Here is a 16,474-nt window from a genome sequence, read left to right on the forward strand (position 1 = left end):
TAACAGTTTTTCAACACAGCACCCACCATGACGGCGCTGGGCAGATTGGACGTGGTGCTTTTCCCCGGCTGTGGGACACAGCTGCTGTGAGAATTAGAAAGCTGAATATAACATTAGGCAAATATAGGCAACACTACGAAGATGCACCTGTGTTAGGGGAAGGGGTCGTTGGGGGACGTCACGGAAGTTTTCTCGGGGGAAGTTGAGGCACTGAGTTCAGGTTTCAAGGAGGAGTCAAGACAGGTGGCAGATGGGGGCCGGGGGAAGGAGAGACCCCGGGCGGCTCTGGGACGGTGGGAGCAGGTGCATTTGAGGCATGAGGGGAGGCTGCCATCCGAGTGTACGTTTGTCCCAGTGGGAGACGAGCCAGGCCTGCTAGGGCACCTTAGACCCGGCTGGGCCCTGGCTGTGCTGTGATTGAGGTATGGAGCTCCAACCGGAGCAGGGGCAGAAGGAGCCAAACCAATGCTTTGAGAGGCTGCACGGGTGTGTGTGTGTGTGGTGGGGGGCAAGGAGATGGAGACACACACACACACACACACACACACACACGAGGGCAGCAATGCCGAGGCCAGCAGTGGTAGGGCTGGAGACAGGAGTGTGGTCGTGGAGTGGATGTGTGGAGTGGCAGAGACTTGGTTTGCATCGTGTCTGCTGGGGTTGCCTTTAAAACCTTGTGCCATATGACTATAGTGTGCGGTTTTTCTTATTGGATGGTAGGAAATATTTCCATATTGTGGTTTTCTGTTACATTTTACAAATGTTTTATTTTGGTCTATTTCTTTTAGTGTGTGTGTGTGTGTGGCAGCCGAGACTGTTTTTTTTAATAGAAAACTTATTTAATAAATATAAATTTCATAAGTACAACTTTTGGATTATAGCAGTTCTTCCCCCCATACCCGCCCTCCACCCCCAAAGTATCCTACCTCCTATTCCCTCTCCCACCCCATTCTTCATTAAGATTCATTTTTAATTATCTTTATATACAGAAGATAAAGAGAATCGAAAATCTTGATGTGAATGGAAGGGGAGAGGGAGTGGGAAAGGGGAGGGTTGCGGGTGGGAGGGATGTTATGGGGGGGAAGCCATTGTAATCCATAAGCTGTACTTTGGAAATTAATATTCATGAAATAAAAGTTAAAAAAAAAAAAGAGAAGGGGAGGGGGAGGGAGAGAGAGAATATTAGAGGTAGGGTCTGATTTTAGCACTTTTTGCTTTTCTTTTAAATAAACTTTTCTCCTCCAAAAAAAAAATTATCTTTATATACAGAAGATCAACTCTATGCTAAGTAAAGATTTCAACAGTTTGCACCCACACAGACACACAAAGTATAGAGTACTGTTTGAGTACTAGTTTTACTGTTAATTCACATAGTACAACATATTAAGGACAGAGATCCTAGATGGGGAGTAAGTGCACAGTGACTCCTGTTGTTGATTTAACAATTTACACTCTTATTTATGACGTCAGTAATCACCCGAGGCTCTTGCCATGAGCTGCCAAGGCTATGGAAGCCTCTTGAGTTCACAAACTGACCTTATTTAGACAAGTTCATAATCAAAGTGGAAGTTCTCTCCTCCCATCAGAGAAAGGTACCTCCTCCTCTGATGGCCTGTTCTTTCCTCCGGGATCTCACTCACAGAGATCTCTCACGTAGGTCATTTTTTGCCACAGTGGCTAAGACTGCTTTTCATAGGTCATTTTTTTTTTCTCTTTTGCTTTAAGCTTTTGTCTCTTAATACTTGAACGGTCTTTAAAGGGGTTTGTAGAAATTTGTGTGGAATCTGTTTGGGGGTGTGCTGTGAGCCCTGATTGGCCTTACTTTGCAGATGGATAAACAGGGGTGCTCTCCTCGCTGATGAAGTCATCGCGCCCCTACGCGTCTACCCCCACACACAGCAGGTGTCCAGTTCATTGTTCCAGTTCGTTGTTCTAGTGGGATTCTTTTCATGGCTAAACGCGTGTTTGTAAAATCAGTGTAGATTGTCGTTTGAGAAAACTGTTTATTCTTCTCCAACATTTTATTTTCCATGAGAACTCAGAGACTTAGCTTTTTAGTGTCGTGAAAGGAAGTATTGACATTTTCCTTGAGATTGCCCTGGCTTTATAGATGAATTTGGAAAGATTTTTTTTTTTAATGAAACTGAGTCTTTGTGTCTGTGCGAGGCTGTGTCTCTCCATTTATCCAAGTTTTCTTTTATGTCCTGCAGTAAAGTTTTATGATTTTATTCACAGAGGTCTCGAGGTGAGGGGATGGTGTTTATTCTGAGTTATCGCATGGTCTCCTCTTCTTTGTTTCAGGCAGGTGTGTATCAGTGGCCCCATCTCCTCTGTTTCAAATACGCAGGCTGGTCATTTTGTGAAGTTTATACACAGCAGATAACTAAGGTGGGTCTCTATCTCCAAAAGGTTTGACATTGTTTTTTCCAGGCAAGAGAATGTAGGAAGGTCAGTTTCCTTTCCTGGAATAAATAAATAAATAAACTTTCAGAAATTTCGAAACAGGCTCTCTGTGCGAGCGACGGCTTGCGCTCTCCGTGTGGGCAGTGGCCGCGCTTGTGTGGCTTTGTAGGGATTTGGACATCGTCCAGCCTAGCTCCTCTGCTGGGACATGCTCAGGGCCCTGCCCAGGAATCCCTGGGCCCTGCCCTTGTGTGTTGACCTGCCTGCTGATCACTCTCTCTTGTCTACCTCCCCTCTGATCGATTCATGGCAGGACAGAGTGAGCCTCGCTGGAAGCCCCTGGGGACTGACCCCAGGCTCATTGTCTTTCTGAGACGTTCTCCTCCTGCCCATCCCTGCCTAGGCCTAGAAGGAAGTTCTCATTCGATGTTACTGTAGATAATGACCACAGAAAAAGATCAAAGGCACCAGCCATACTTACCTGCTTTAATGGAGCCAGCGGTCTTAGTTCAGACAGCTTTGTCCTGTGTGTCCAGGCTGGGCTTGTGTTTGGTAGCTGAGGCTTGATTGAAATCAGGTGGCATCGTGTTGTCCCTGGAAGACCCAACAGGCACAGGACTGGGGCTGCTCAGCCTCTGCAGCTCCTCTGCTAACTTGAGAGTATATGGTTTTTAAGATTTTAATTATTTATTTGAGAGGTAGAGTTACAGACAGTGAGAGGGAGAGACAGAGAGAGAGAGGTCTTCCATCTGCTGGTTCATCCCCCAAATGGATGCAACAGTCAGAGCTGAGCTGAGCTGATCGGAAGCCAGGAGCCAGGTGTTTCTTCTCGGTCTCCCATGCGGGTGCAGGGGCCCGTGGTCTTGGCCATGTTCCACTGCTTTCCCAGGCCACAGCAGAGAGCTGGATTGGAAGTGGAGCAGCTGGGACTCAAACCGGTGCCCACACGGGATGCTGGTACCATAGGCAGAGGATTAACCTACTGTGCCACAGCACCGGCCTCTGCTCTGTGTTTGTGCTCGGCTTCCACAGTTTGCCTTCTGTGTGCAGCTCTGTAAATGGACATTCACCTCTGCATTTTCCAGCTGTGGCCTGGGTCCTGCCATGGTGCTGGCTGGCAGCTTACTGTTTCGTTCGGGATGAACACTTTCCTGATACTGGGCTGCCCCACCTCTGGCCTGCTACGGCGACATGCAGCGGCCAGCATTCGAATGGGAGCCCACGGGTCTGCCAGCACCAGCGTGATCCGTAACAGGAAACCCGGACAATAAGGGCCTGAAGAAGGCACACAGGCTTCTGTCGGGGGACACCGGCATACACTGGCATACGAGGAAGACAAACTGTCTTTTTAATTGATTTGTTTTCATTTTGTTTGAAAGGAGGAGACCGACAGACAGACAAGGATCTTCCACCCACTGGTTCACTTCCCAAATGCCTGCAACAGCTGGGGTTGGGCCAAACTGTAGCCAGAGCCAGGAACTCCATCCAGGTCTCCCATGTGGGTGGCAGGGGCCCAAGTCCTTGAGCCATCGCTGCTGCCTCTCAGGACATGCAATAGCAGAAAGTTGGGGCTGGGACTCACACCCACGCCAATGCCGGCTGCAGGCATCCCAGGTGCTAAGTTAACTCCTACGCCCAAGCCCGCCTCCAGCTGCAGTGTCTTCAGTGGCTTGTTTTTCCACTTCATTTTCACGAGTAAATGACTAGAGCCCTTCCCGTACCTGGGCGTGGACAAAGAGTGGTGGCTTCCGCCATCAGGGGTGCCCCTGTCCTCCTCAACGCGTAATTGTCACCTGCTGTCGGCTTGCTTTCCTTCCATTCAATTTGCAACTCTACGCAAATTGCTTCTGGGTTCAAAGAGCACAGCTCCGACAACAACGGTAATAATAATAAAAGGCGTCTCACAGGAAGAACCAGGCACCAGGTGTGGGTGACTAAACCCCTCCTCCGAGCAGCCCCTGAACCTCAGTGGGGAATAATGCAGCATAGCCCAGCGGGACCAACTCCGGCGAGAGCTGCCCCTGGAGGAAGGGGCTTCTGATGGATGCAGTTAGTGATGTCCCAGGTCCTGGCAACAGGTCGATAGGACACGTCGACACGGAAGAAGGCTCAAGGAAGAGTCACGAGTTGTCACCATTGAAAAGGGCGGAAAAATAGGGACAGTCAGACGCGGCTGGTGTCTGGGCTGTTGGGTGCCATGGACTCTCATTCCAGCACTCTCTGCAGGCACTCCCATGCTCTTTGGCCACGGTCCCCGGCCACTCTCTCCTTCCCCTGGGTCTTTGCTGACTTTGCTCCCTGTGCTCAAATGACTTCTCCTCTCAACCGTATCTAAGGGGATAAACATTTATTTGCTTCCAACATGCTCTTCTTGCAAAGAGTTGCTTGGCACAGGGTTCCCCACCAAGAAACAGTTTTGCAGGATCCTTTGCAGCTGAGCCTGTGGGTACGGCGAGTTCAGCTGCACCCAGAGGAGTTCTCACAGGACGTGGAGAAGGAGAGAGCCTTCTAGGGTGTTCTGGCTGGCTGTCTGCACTGGCCGGAGAGCCGAGGGCTTCCTGCCCAGCCTGCTGAGTTGCGTAGAGGCTGGCAGTGGCTCTGTGCGGGTCTGATCTCTTGTCTTGGAGCACGGCTTCCTGCGAGCGGTCTCTCGCTTCCTTGGCCGTGGCAGCTGTGGCTCCGGTTGAGCCTTCGAGTTAGCGACTCCTCCAGCGCCCTCCAACAGACTCGCCTCTCAGCCTTTCGCAGTGACTTCGGAAGCGCCCAGTGCCTGTGTGAGATCCTGGGGTGAGTTGTGGTCCCTGCACTGACCGTGTGGGAAGTAGACTGAGCAGTGCCGTAGAACTGGGTGGTGGGGACGGCGTCTTCACTGTGGTGACTGGGACAGGCGCCACCAAGTAGCCTCAGGGAACACGTGGGTACCCGGCACCGCGTGAGGCCCTCCCATCCATCCTCCCATTCCGTCATCCCCACGCCCCAGGCCCAGGGCGTCTCCACAGGGAGAGCCGGGAGGTCAGCCCCTTGGCCAGGGCCACAGGGCTGGGCAGTGACAATCACTCTTCCTTTAAACCTTGCCTTCCTCTCCATGGTGAGAGTGGCAGAACTAGACGTTGCCTACCAAGATTTGAGAGGCTTCCCTGCCTTCCCATGTGGGGAGGCTGAGGCTGGCGGAAGGCAATGTCATTGCTTGGACTGCTCATCCCAAGTTCTGCACGCTCCAGCGCTGCCTTAGACGTCTTCCGAATCCCTGCGGAGCCTCCTGGCTCTCCCTGGCATGGCCAGACCTGGGGTCCTTCAGGGAGAGGGGCCGTGGCCCAGCCCCTGGGAGGGGCGGCCAGTGGCTGCAGATCTTTCAGAAAGTCAGTGGGTTGGGGCACTAGCGCATGCACCTGTGAGATTCCGGAGGCTTCCACAGGCGGGAACACAAACAAGACAGGCCCTTCTGTCTGCTGGCTTCCGTCTCTCTGGAGCTGGGAAGGCCCCTGGCTCCTGTCTTGCAGCTCCCCCACCCCTCTCACTTCTGGTCCCTGCTGGGTTCTAACTTGTTCCTCTTGTGCTGGTACCACACGCTAGGTTCGGCTGGCCTCAGATCACAGTGGTGAGGCATAGAATTTGGGTTTGGGCCGGTGCTGCGGCTCACTAGGCTAATCCTCTGCCTGCAGCACCGGCACCCTGAGTTCTAGTCCCGGTTGTAGCACCAGATTCCGTCCTGGTTGCTCCTCTTCCAGTCCAGCTCTCTGCTGTGGCCCGGGAGTGCAGTGGAGGATGGCCCAAGTGCTTGGGTCCCTGCACCCCATGGGAGACCAGGAGGAAGCACCTGGCTCCTGCCTTCGGTTCAGCACAGTGCTGGCCGTAGTGGCCATTTGGGGAGTGAACCAATGGAAGGAAGACCTTTATCTCTCTCTCTCTCTCTCTCTCACTGTCTAACTCTGCCTGTCAAAAAAAAAAAAAAAAAAAAAAAAAAAGAATCTGGGTTTGGGTTTTTGGTGAAATGGAGTAAGCTTGGACCAGGATCCTTCCAAAGGGTTGTAGAAAGTGGAATTAAAAGATACGTTTATTTTGATGTGAAAAATCATGAAATCCATGCATAGTCTTTCCATAATGTGCATTTACATGAAGTCTGAGCATCCTTTGTAGGCTGAAATTCAAAAACTGTGTGCCCCAAAGTAGGCTTACCTTTAATGCCATTTCTGTGACCTTTAATGCCATTTCCGTGACCTTTAATGCCATTTCCGTGACTTTTCAGAAGTATCTTCATAGGCTGGTGGGATTCTAAGATCTTCTTTTTCTTTTTCAAGATTTATTTTTATTTATTAGAAAGGCACAGAGAGAGAGAGAGAGAGAGAGAGAGATTGACCTTCCATCTGCTGGCTCACTCCCCAAATGGCTGCAATGACCAGGGCTGGGCCAGGCTGAAGCCAGGAGCCAGGAGCTTCTTCCAGGTCTCCCACGTGGGTGCAGGGCCCAAGCACTTGGGCATCTTCCACTGCTTTTCCAGGCACGAAAGCAAGAAGCTGGGTCGGAAGTGGAGCAGCTGAGACTGGAACCGGTGCCCATGTAGGATGCTGGCCTCGTGGCAGTGGCTTTAGCACTACACTGTAATTCCAGCCCCAAGGTTTTCTTTTCAGAAATGACTACTGGGGCAGGCATCGCAGCACAGCGGCAGTGGGATTCTTGCATTCTGTATTGCAGTGTCTAGGATCGAGTCCTGCCTCTGTCTGCTGGTGCTCCTGGGCGGCCGCAGATGGTGGTCCGCATCTTTCGGTTCCTGTCTCCCAGATGGGAGACCCAGATCAATTCTTGGTACCTGGCTTGGGCCTGGCCTGGCCCCAGTTGTCCTGGGGAGTGAAGCAGCTGACGGAAGTTGCCTGCTTCTGTCTCCCTCTGTCTGTCACGCTGCCTTTCACATGAGTAACCAAATACAGCTTCTTAAAGAAATTATTATTTCAGTTGTGCATATTTATGGGGTGCGATGTGTTAATTCCATGGCGTACATGTGTGCAGTGTGTGATGATAAAACTAGCTAGCATTTCCATCTTAAACATTTGAAGAATTTTTTGCTTAACACTTAATGATTGTGCACATTGATGGGCACAGGGTGATATTTCGATCAATGTATGCAGCACCTACTGATGAAACCAGGGTATAGCTTGTCCTAGGTCTGCGACAGGCATGCTCTGTGAGTCTGGTTTCTCAGAGCCTCGGGGTGAGGGACAGACCGGAGAGGCTGAGGAAGAACTCCGGTGCCGCTGCTGCACCTGCGCGCACTGTGCCACTCCCACCTGTTCCAGTCGAGCCGGCCCCTGGTCCCTCCTCGTCCCAGGCACGGGCTCCTTCCCTGCTGTCTGCCTCAGCTCCTTGAGGCCTCATCCAACCTGGCAGGCAGATTAATCCCTTTGTCTGTGGCAGCCCACAGCTTTGTTGACACAATGGAAACCACTCCAGGCTCGGCCAGGGTGCTGTAATGAGCTGCTGGCTTATCTGTGTTTCCCATTGCATATTGACCTCCTTCTGGAGAGTGACTGCATCTTACTCATCCCTAATCCTCCGCAGCTAAATAAATATTGGCTAAATCAAGCTGAAGTCCCAGCTCCAGTGCAGTGCAGTGCTCATATGCATAGATCTCAAAAAATGTGTTGGACCAAAATAAACTGGACTTTAATTACACTTTCCGCAGACTTTCTGAAGTTCCCGTCTACATCCGGTCCTCAGGACCCTACAGACCTCCTTGGTCTAAGAAGCCCTTGACTGGAGTGGGCGCAGAGGGTTGAGCACCGTCTAAGAACACCTGCATCCCTCACGGAAGTGCCGGTTCGAGCCCTGTCTACTCCACTTCCCAAGCAGCTCCCTGCTAGTGCACCTGGGAAGCAGCAGATGATGGTTCAAGGTCTTGGGCCCTTGTCACCCACGTGGGACACCCAGGAGGAGTTCCGGCTCTGGCCAGGAACTAGGGCCAGCTCCAGCTGTTTGCAGACATTCTGAGGGGGAATGAGCAGATGAAAGATCCTCTCTCTCTCTCTCTCTCTCTCTCTCTCTCTGCTTTTCAAGTAAATGATTCATCACTGCCCTTGATGTAGAATGCAGTTTAATTTACTGCTTGGGGCTGGGGTGGATGGATTCAACACACGAGCCCATGATGGCTTCAGAGTGACTGCTGATCCCGGCTCCAACACCAGCAAGCTCTGTGGCCTTGGTAAGCTTCTCTCAGTTATGTCATCCGTAAATGGAGCCAAGGACAGTGTCTGTGTCGTAGGATTGTTGGGGAGATCCCTGAGTTCACATTCGAGGAGCACTGGATGTGTACCCCGACACACCGCACTTGCTCTTCAAGTGTCTACGCTTACTGGGGTCCTGATGACAGACACCCGAACAGGTGAATTTTTTAAAGTGCACCTGAACTCTAAGACGACTTCCTAGTCCACCTGCACACTTAGACCACCACTCTTAGTTCTGAGCAGCACAGCGCCAGGCGCCGCCAGAGTTGGCACTGCCAGCCCCGGACGCACCCAGGATGACTCTGCTCCGTGCACAGGGACTTGGCGTACTTTCCTTGCATTACCACTTGTTTTTCCTTTTCATCAGGCTTCTGTTGTTCTGGAGGGCCACCCAGTGTCTTAGATGCTTCCACACTAGCTAATGAACACTAAGTCCTGCTAAGGTGTAGATGAGCCAGTGAGTCACTGGAGCACCCACACACAGCACCTGGCATCAATGAACAGGGGATTGAAGGCAAACAGCAAGGCACCAGGCTGGCCCCTGCCTTCCCGGCCAGCTCGGACAGGCCGCTGCTGGTCCCGGGGAACAGATAGGCCCGGGATCAGAGCACGGACTGCTGTGTGCCGGTTGCCCCCGCCCCCACTGCTCCCCACTTCTGTTGTCCATGTGGGGTTTGGCCGGCGTTCTCCACACTCTCCTCCCTTCCTGGCCTGCCTTGGCCCCCGGCCCCCTGCCCTAGCATGTGTCGCCCCTCCCTGCCCGTGACGACCTCTGACCTTGTACTTGTTCTGAACTTCCAGTTGACCATGTATACTTTTGGTGTTGTCTGTTTGCCTGCCTTCCTTTCTTTTTTTTTTTTTTTTTTTTTTAAGATTTTTATTTATTTATTTGGAAGTTAGAGCCGCAGAGAGAGAGAAGGAGAGGCAGAGAGAAAGAGGGGTCTTCCATCCGTTGGCTCACTCCCCAATCAGCTGCAACATTTGGAGCTGTGCCGGTCTAAAGCCAGGAGCCAGGAGCCTCCTCCTGGTCTCCCATGCAGGTGCAGGGGCCCAAGGACGTGGGCCATCTTCCACTGCTTTCCCAGGCCATAGCAGAGAGCCAGACCGGAAGTGGAGCAATCTTTAGTATTGATTTATTTAAAAGGCAGAGAGAGAGAGATCTTCCATCCACTGGTTCACTTCCCAGATGGCCACAACAGCTGGAGCTGCACTGATTCAAAGCCAGGAGCTTCTTCCGGGTCTCCCACAAGGATGCCGGGGCCCAGGGACTCTGACCATCCTCCACTGCTTTCCCAGGCCATAGCAGAGAGCTGGATGGGAAGTGGAGCAGGCAGTACCTGAACTGGTGCCCATATGGGATGCCAGCACTGCAGGTGGCGGCTTTACCCACTACGCCACAGCGCCGGCCCCTTGTCTGTCTGATCATGGGTTCCACTCTGTCACCATGTCAGAATTCCTTCTGGTGCTTCTATCGGAAACTACTTAACAAGTGCTTCTGGATAAAAGATTAGCCCTGGCTCGGGTGACTTAGTACATGAGAGATAAAGGCTGTGGATGATATGAGCGGCACAACCATTCATTCTTTTACTTATTAGAAATCTCTGGAGCCTGTTTCTGTGACACGGACAGTGCCAGGTGCTCACAGGGAAGACGGGAGGTAAAGGGGCTAAAATGCAGCACTCCTTGCAATACTGCTTGACCCAACATGGAAGGCATGCATTGAAGGGTCCTGCCCGGGGGAGGCCGGAGTGGCCACGGTCAGTTTCCATAGACACAAGAACTGGTCTAGCCTTGAAGGCCTGAAAGATTCAAGCCCACAAAGGGGCAGGAGCCCAGCATTCCAAGAACGGAGCAGGGCAGGAACGAGCACGCGGCTGTGGGGGTGAGACCAGTTTGGCGGCTGGGCCCCGGCGTTCGGCAGGGATGGGAACGGGTTTCTGAGAGGCTGGCGAGTGTGACGGCATCAGCCGGGGGCAGATCACCGGAGAGAGTTTTTGCAAACAGGAATGAAGAACAGGGAACATGGCCTTGGGGAGGCCAGCTGGGAGCCCCACCGGGAGGGTGTCGGCGGCACGGGGGTGGGAAGGAGGCTCAGGCTCGGAGGCATCTGGGCGGTCCAGCTGGAGCTGCAGCCTGCGCTCCCGCCGGTGGGAGTCTGTAGCACTTTCCCCCCACACCTGCTGCTGGCCCCGGCCCCGTCTCCTGGCCGCTCCTCATGAGCAGGCTCCAGACGGTGCCACATGACACCACAGCATGGCGCGTGGGGCCACAGGTGCAAGTGTGGAAAACCCAGCCTTTGGCTCCGTGGCAATGCGGTGGTGCTGATGGCAATGGTATTGATGACACGGCGCAGGAGGTTTTGGCACGCCGGCCGGCTGGCCTGAGACTTGGGTGTGTTGTCCTTGCTACAGCTGTGTTTCAGCCTAATGAGGAACAGACGCCAAGGCCCCAACCCCTCTCCCGTTCCCTGCCCACTTCTATGGAGAAAATGAGAACTGGATGGAGGATGAGACCCAACCCATTGCCCACCTCCCGCCCCCCGCCCCTCCGTGCACACCTGGCTGTCTCAAGGCGTGACCAGCATTCCCCAGAAGACAGCCTCGTGGCGCTGCCGTGGGAAGCAGCCCCAGCTTGTGCAGCTGCACCCGAGAGCTGGCCGCGTTGTCGCTCACATTCCCCCTCGGACACTCCCGGGGTTCTCTGCTGCCGCTTGATGACTCTTGGTGTTGGCTCCCCTCTGAGCTGCACTTCCTTTGAGGGTGGTCCATGTCCTGGCTTTCCCTTACGCAGGGCAGAGCTGATCACGGAGCGGAGGCTGAGAGAGGGAGGGAGGGGACAAATGATCCTGTGCTCATGCAAACCCAGCCTTTCTGATCGATTGCGGATTTTGACAAACTAAGACTAAGTGTGTTCACAAGTGTGCATGTTGTGATAAGGGTGTAGGATATTTGTGATAAGGGATAGGGCTCAGCTGCAGCATCAGGGGTACCGGTACTAACCTCAGGTTACAGTAGAGAACGGAATGGCCCTGTTTACGTTGTCTGCAGAACTGTAGACTTGAGGCTGGCCCGTAGGTGCTCTGAGCTGCATCCCTCGGGGACCCTCTGTGTGCCCCACTCCTGCTGCCAAGCCCTCGGTGCCAGAACCATTGTTGCTCCAAGCCGACACTCCAGAGAATGGCAGCAAACCTACCTGGAGACGGCTTCTTCCTTCATACAAGTGCATGAGCCGACAGCCGGCGCCGCAGCTCACTAGGCTAATCCTCTGCCTTACGGTGCCGGCACACCGGGTTCTAGTCCCGGTCGGGGCGCTGGGTTCTGTCCCGGTTGCCCCTCTTCCAGGCCAGCTCTCTGCTGTGGCCAGGGAGGGCAGTGGAGGATGGCCCAAGTACTTGGGCCCTGCACCCCATGGGAGACCAGGATAAGCACCTGGCTCCTGCCATCGGATCAGCGCGGTGCGCCGGCCGCAGCACGCCGGCCACGGTGGCCATTGGAGGGTGAACCAACGGCGAAAAGGAAGACCTTTCTCTCTCTCTCTCTCACTGTCCACTCTGCCTGTCCAAAAAAAAAAAAAAAAAAAAAAAAAAAAAACAAGTGCATGAGCCGAGATAGCCTGGAAAGCGGGGTGTCTGCAAGCTGTCCCGAGTGGGCAGGGTCAGCGTCCTTAGAACAGAAGGAAGTGGCCTCCTGGAGCAGAGGGAAGGCCAGGAGTGACTCCTCGGAGCCGGGGGACAGGACATCAGCTCCTGCCAGCGGCCCGACCTGGGCCTCCGTCCCTGGCTCCTCCGTGGCTGTGTCAGTTATGTGAGTTCCTCTTCCGTACAGCAATTGTCCCTGGGTAATACGTGGATTTTTTATGAATCCTGGTTCTTCACCTTCCTTCTCCCACCAATCCAGACCCCAGAAAATGAAGAAAAATATGATCCCAATAGCAGTGCAACAGCTGCGAAGCTCTTGTGACATCCTGGTTTCATTACTCTGCCATTCGAAGTGTTATTTCTATACCAAAACGCATTTGAGCTCCCAACACCGAAGTTGAAATTGTATTGACATCTTGTGTGACGTGTGTGTGTGTGTGTGTGTGTGTGTGAAGTGCTCGGTCTGTTTGTAGGTTTGTGGTGTGGTGCAAAGAACAGGGTGGGTTTTGAACTCGGGCTGAATCACGAGGGATCGTGGGACTCTGGACGAGTTCACTCGATTTTCTGAACGTGGGTCTCGTTCGTCATCGCTAGCGTGGAACAGCAGCACTCCCACTCTGGATTGTTACCGGGTTCCAATGACTTGGTCCACGCGGGTCGCTGGCCCTCGACACGGGCCGGTGCTCTGTGAATGGTGGCCCCTGCACCGGCTACTGTGACTGGGTGACTGTCCACACCCACACAGTCCTCCTGGTCCGTGAGATCTTCAAGCACGTGAGCTGTTGGCTGCTTTTTCCCTAAGCCTCTAACAGGTGAGAGTTGAATTTTGCATACTGACACCTCTTCCAAAGGCTGCTGTCTTCCATGATTGCAGAGAAAGCCCTGGGTTATGCCCTGGGAAGAGTGAGGTCTTCTTCCCACGAGGCAGTGGGCAAAACGCAGAGCCGGCGAGTGGGCCTGTGTCTTACTCCCTGGTGAGTGCGCCGCGTGGGAGTGAGGTCTTCAGGAAAGTGACAGAGACGGCCTCCTGGAGATGCGTTTGTTACCTGGCTTCGGGGATCCTGATTGGATTGCGGTGTGATTGGTTGCGATTGGACTACACTTTGACTGCATTAAAAACCTATCAGCGGCGTCTCCCTACGGGGAGACGTACTGACCTTCTGCTTCATTGCAGCCAGACTTGGTCCAGAGCTCCCCCACCCTGGAAGAGCTTGTCTGGGGTTCCCTTATTGGTGTTTCCATAGATTCGTTTGAATAAGGACACGAGTAAATTATAGAATCCCTCTTGGCTACAGTTTTGTTCTTGGGAATGGAGATGAATTTCTCAAAATTCTTTTCATCACTTACGCTGTGAATTCCTCCACAGGGGACGTTGAGAATTACTACGTGGAGTATATGAGAGTCTGGATTTAAGAAGGGACTGGCATGTGTCTTTGTAAAAAGGCTTATTTTATTTATTTGAAATAATTGCAGAGAGAGGGAGATCAGTTTTCCATATGCTGTTGCACTTTTCCCATATGCTGTTGCCACAATGGGCAGCACTGGGCCAGGCTGCAACCAGGAGCCAGGAGCTTCTTCTGGGTCTGCCATGTGGGTGCAGGGGCCCAACCACCTGGGTCATCTTCCACTGTTTCTCCAGGGCTGTTAGCAGGGAGCTGAGTCAGGAGTGGAACAGCCAGGACATGACCTGGCAACCATGTGGGATGCCGGCACTGCAGGGAATGGCTTTACTTGCTACGCTACCATGGTGGCCCCATGGAACAGCTTTCAATAGCAGATGTAGCATGGTTGTGTAGAACATGGAGAGCGAGCCCAGTGCCTCAAATGGGGCAGCAAAGTCCACAGGATTGAGTCCATGAGTCTAGAACCCACCTGTGGTCTCTGCTCTGCTTAACAATAGATAGCACATGAGTATTGGTTTGATAAGTAGTTATAGAGAGGGGAGGGGGAGAGAGTGAGTTCTTCCATCCACTGGTTCAACCCTCAGATGACCTCAACACCTGGCGCTGGGCGAGGATGAAGCTCGAAACCTGGGACTGCATCCGGTCTCCCAGGTGGGTGGCAGGGGCCCAGGCACATGGGCCATGTTCCACTGCTTTCCCAGGCCATGGCAGGGAGCTGGAGTGGAAGTGGGGCAGCTGTGACTAGAAGTGGTGCTCATATGGGATGCCAGCATCACAGGTGGCAGCTTTACCTGTGCCACAATGCCGGCCCTTCATGATACTGCCTTTTAATACATGGACTGTGGTTCATTATTATTATTATTATTATTTTTTTTTGGTGACTCTGCCAGTGGGCATTCATTTTGGGAAACAGACTGAGTCATTTTGCAATGGTAATGATATTAACAACAGCAGTGAGGCTGAAGAACAATGCCCGAGTGATGAGAGGGCTGAAACTTGGTATTTTCCTTTAGACTGGGCCCGGTGCCAAGCTTGTTATGTGATCAGTGCCTATCTTAATTCTCAGGGCCATGTTATGAAATAAATTCTGTTGTTATCTCCGTTGGTGAAATTAGATTAAGTCGCTAGCCCGGGGCCAGGTGGCCCGTTCCGGTGGGCGCATGCACTCGACGTATTATTTCCAGCCGCATCAGAGTGAGCGCTCCAGAGGTGAGCAGGGAGGAGCTTAAGAGCAGGTGGCACGTTCTGTGAGTGACAGATGTTGAAGTCAAGAGTTCCTCTGGCCTGGGCGGTCAGGTGCTGGTTCACGGATGCGGTTGCCTCTGTATTGTGACCAGAGGCCTGCTCAGCACCTGAGAGCCCCTCTCCACTCATCTGCTGGGAAATTCACAAAACTCTTGTTCATGGAGGAGCTGCCTTCTCCCTCCACGGCCTGCGTCTCGGAGATGACCAGTTGCTCTGTCTTGGTTGACACAGAACTCCTTGTTTGTCCAACTGTTGCCGAGTGACACTTTGACATTTGCATAGCCAGGAAGTGCCTGAGAATGGTGCTCCAGCCTTTCCCTGTAATATTTTTATAGTAATTAGGAGTGAAAATTATTTTTAGATTTCTGGCAGTAATTATTTATTGCAGTTTCTATTTTAACTTTGTCCATACAGTCTTACTTCCTGGTTGCCTGGAATGAGATATTTATGACATATCCTAACTCCTAGAAGACTGGATCTCTGAATTTTTTTTTTAATGAGTCAAATTCCAGGGTTCCTGGGTAGCAGTGAATCCTTCAGAATTTTTGGTGGGAACAAAATATGGGAAGAATTACTCACTGTTACGCATCACCACATATACACGTAAATATAGCACTTTTCTTGCCTTAGTTGTTCAAAACATACAAAAATTGGTAATTTATGGGGAATCAGAAAAATCCCTGCTTTGTTCTGGCAGATGGGTGGAATAAAAGAGTTTGTGTGTTGTTCTAGGTGTAAATCTGTCCTTGTTCCCCCTTGGTTCCCGAGTATTTTCATCGTTAACTCCAGCATGATCCCATTAGAATGGTACTGCTGTATCCTGCGTGCTACTTCTCTTGAATTATTAGATCTTAGGCATGTTTTAGTTCCCTGTATCTCATTCTCTTTCATAGGATTCCCGTGAGGCTTTGCCACGGGAGGAAGGGCTGGGTTCCTATCAAGCCATTTGGTGTGTCTGGTGCTACCTGCTTGGTGATGAGTCCTGTGAGGTGACCAGGAAGGAGACAGGCGTCCTCTCCCCCTTCCAGGGCGGGAAGCAGGACAGTCTCAGCCAGAGTCCTACCTGGAGTGGGAAAGAATAGAGAAAAAGGAGCGGGCGTCTTGAAATACGCACAGTCACCAGGAAGTCCACTGCTCCTCCGAGTTCTGCGTCTCCAGGATTGACTTCTTGTCTAAAGAACCAGCGCCAGAGACAGCAGTGAATTAGCATCTGCTGACCTGTAGTGTGGAAAGCCTCAGAAGTGAATGCTTCAGATCCCATTCCCTGGGTAGGTTAAAAAAGTGCTTTTCTTACCTGACATATTGCATGAGTTAACAGTTTCTGAAAAAAGCAGTCATTGACTTATAAGAAGCACTCTGTCCATGCACAGCGAATGCAAACTCAACAACAGGGAATTCTGCCAGAAGCTCTGTCCAAGATTCAGGTACTCTCTAAGGGGACTGGTGCTGTGGCAGAGCAGGTAAAGCCACCGCCTTCAGTGCCAGCATCCCATATGGGCACCGGTTCATGTCCCGCCTACTCCACTTCCGATCCAGCTCTCTGCTATGGCCTGGGAAGGCAGTAGAAGATG

The 16,474-nt window shown here is 52.3% G+C and overlaps 1 long non-coding RNA gene across 13 annotated transcripts in view; it reads left to right on the plus strand.

The window, feature by feature from the left end:
- Positions 1–16,474, plus strand: part of LOC149126002 (uncharacterized) — a 151,511-nt gene that overhangs the window by 30,587 nt on the left and 104,450 nt on the right. For 4 of the 13 annotated variants that reach the window (XR_016235109.1, XR_016235102.1, XR_016235101.1 and 1 more), the window contains 2 exons: positions 2,302–2,388; positions 8,081–8,470. The exons of 5 other annotated variants lie outside the window; for them this stretch is intronic. This is a non-coding gene — a long non-coding RNA (uncharacterized LOC149126002). Of the gene's footprint in view, positions 1–2,301; positions 2,389–8,080; positions 8,471–16,474 lie in introns of those variants that run through there. 4 more of the 13 variants (XR_016235108.1, XR_016235103.1, XR_016235104.1 and 1 more) reach the window with 2 other exon arrangements.

The sequence above is a fragment of the Oryctolagus cuniculus genome, chromosome 6 (genome assembly GCF_051225735.1).
Source record: "Oryctolagus cuniculus isolate XC-2025 breed Fujian yellow rabbit chromosome 6, ASM5122573v1, whole genome shotgun sequence".
Classification (NCBI taxonomy): Eukaryota; Metazoa; Chordata; class Mammalia; order Lagomorpha; family Leporidae; genus Oryctolagus; species Oryctolagus cuniculus.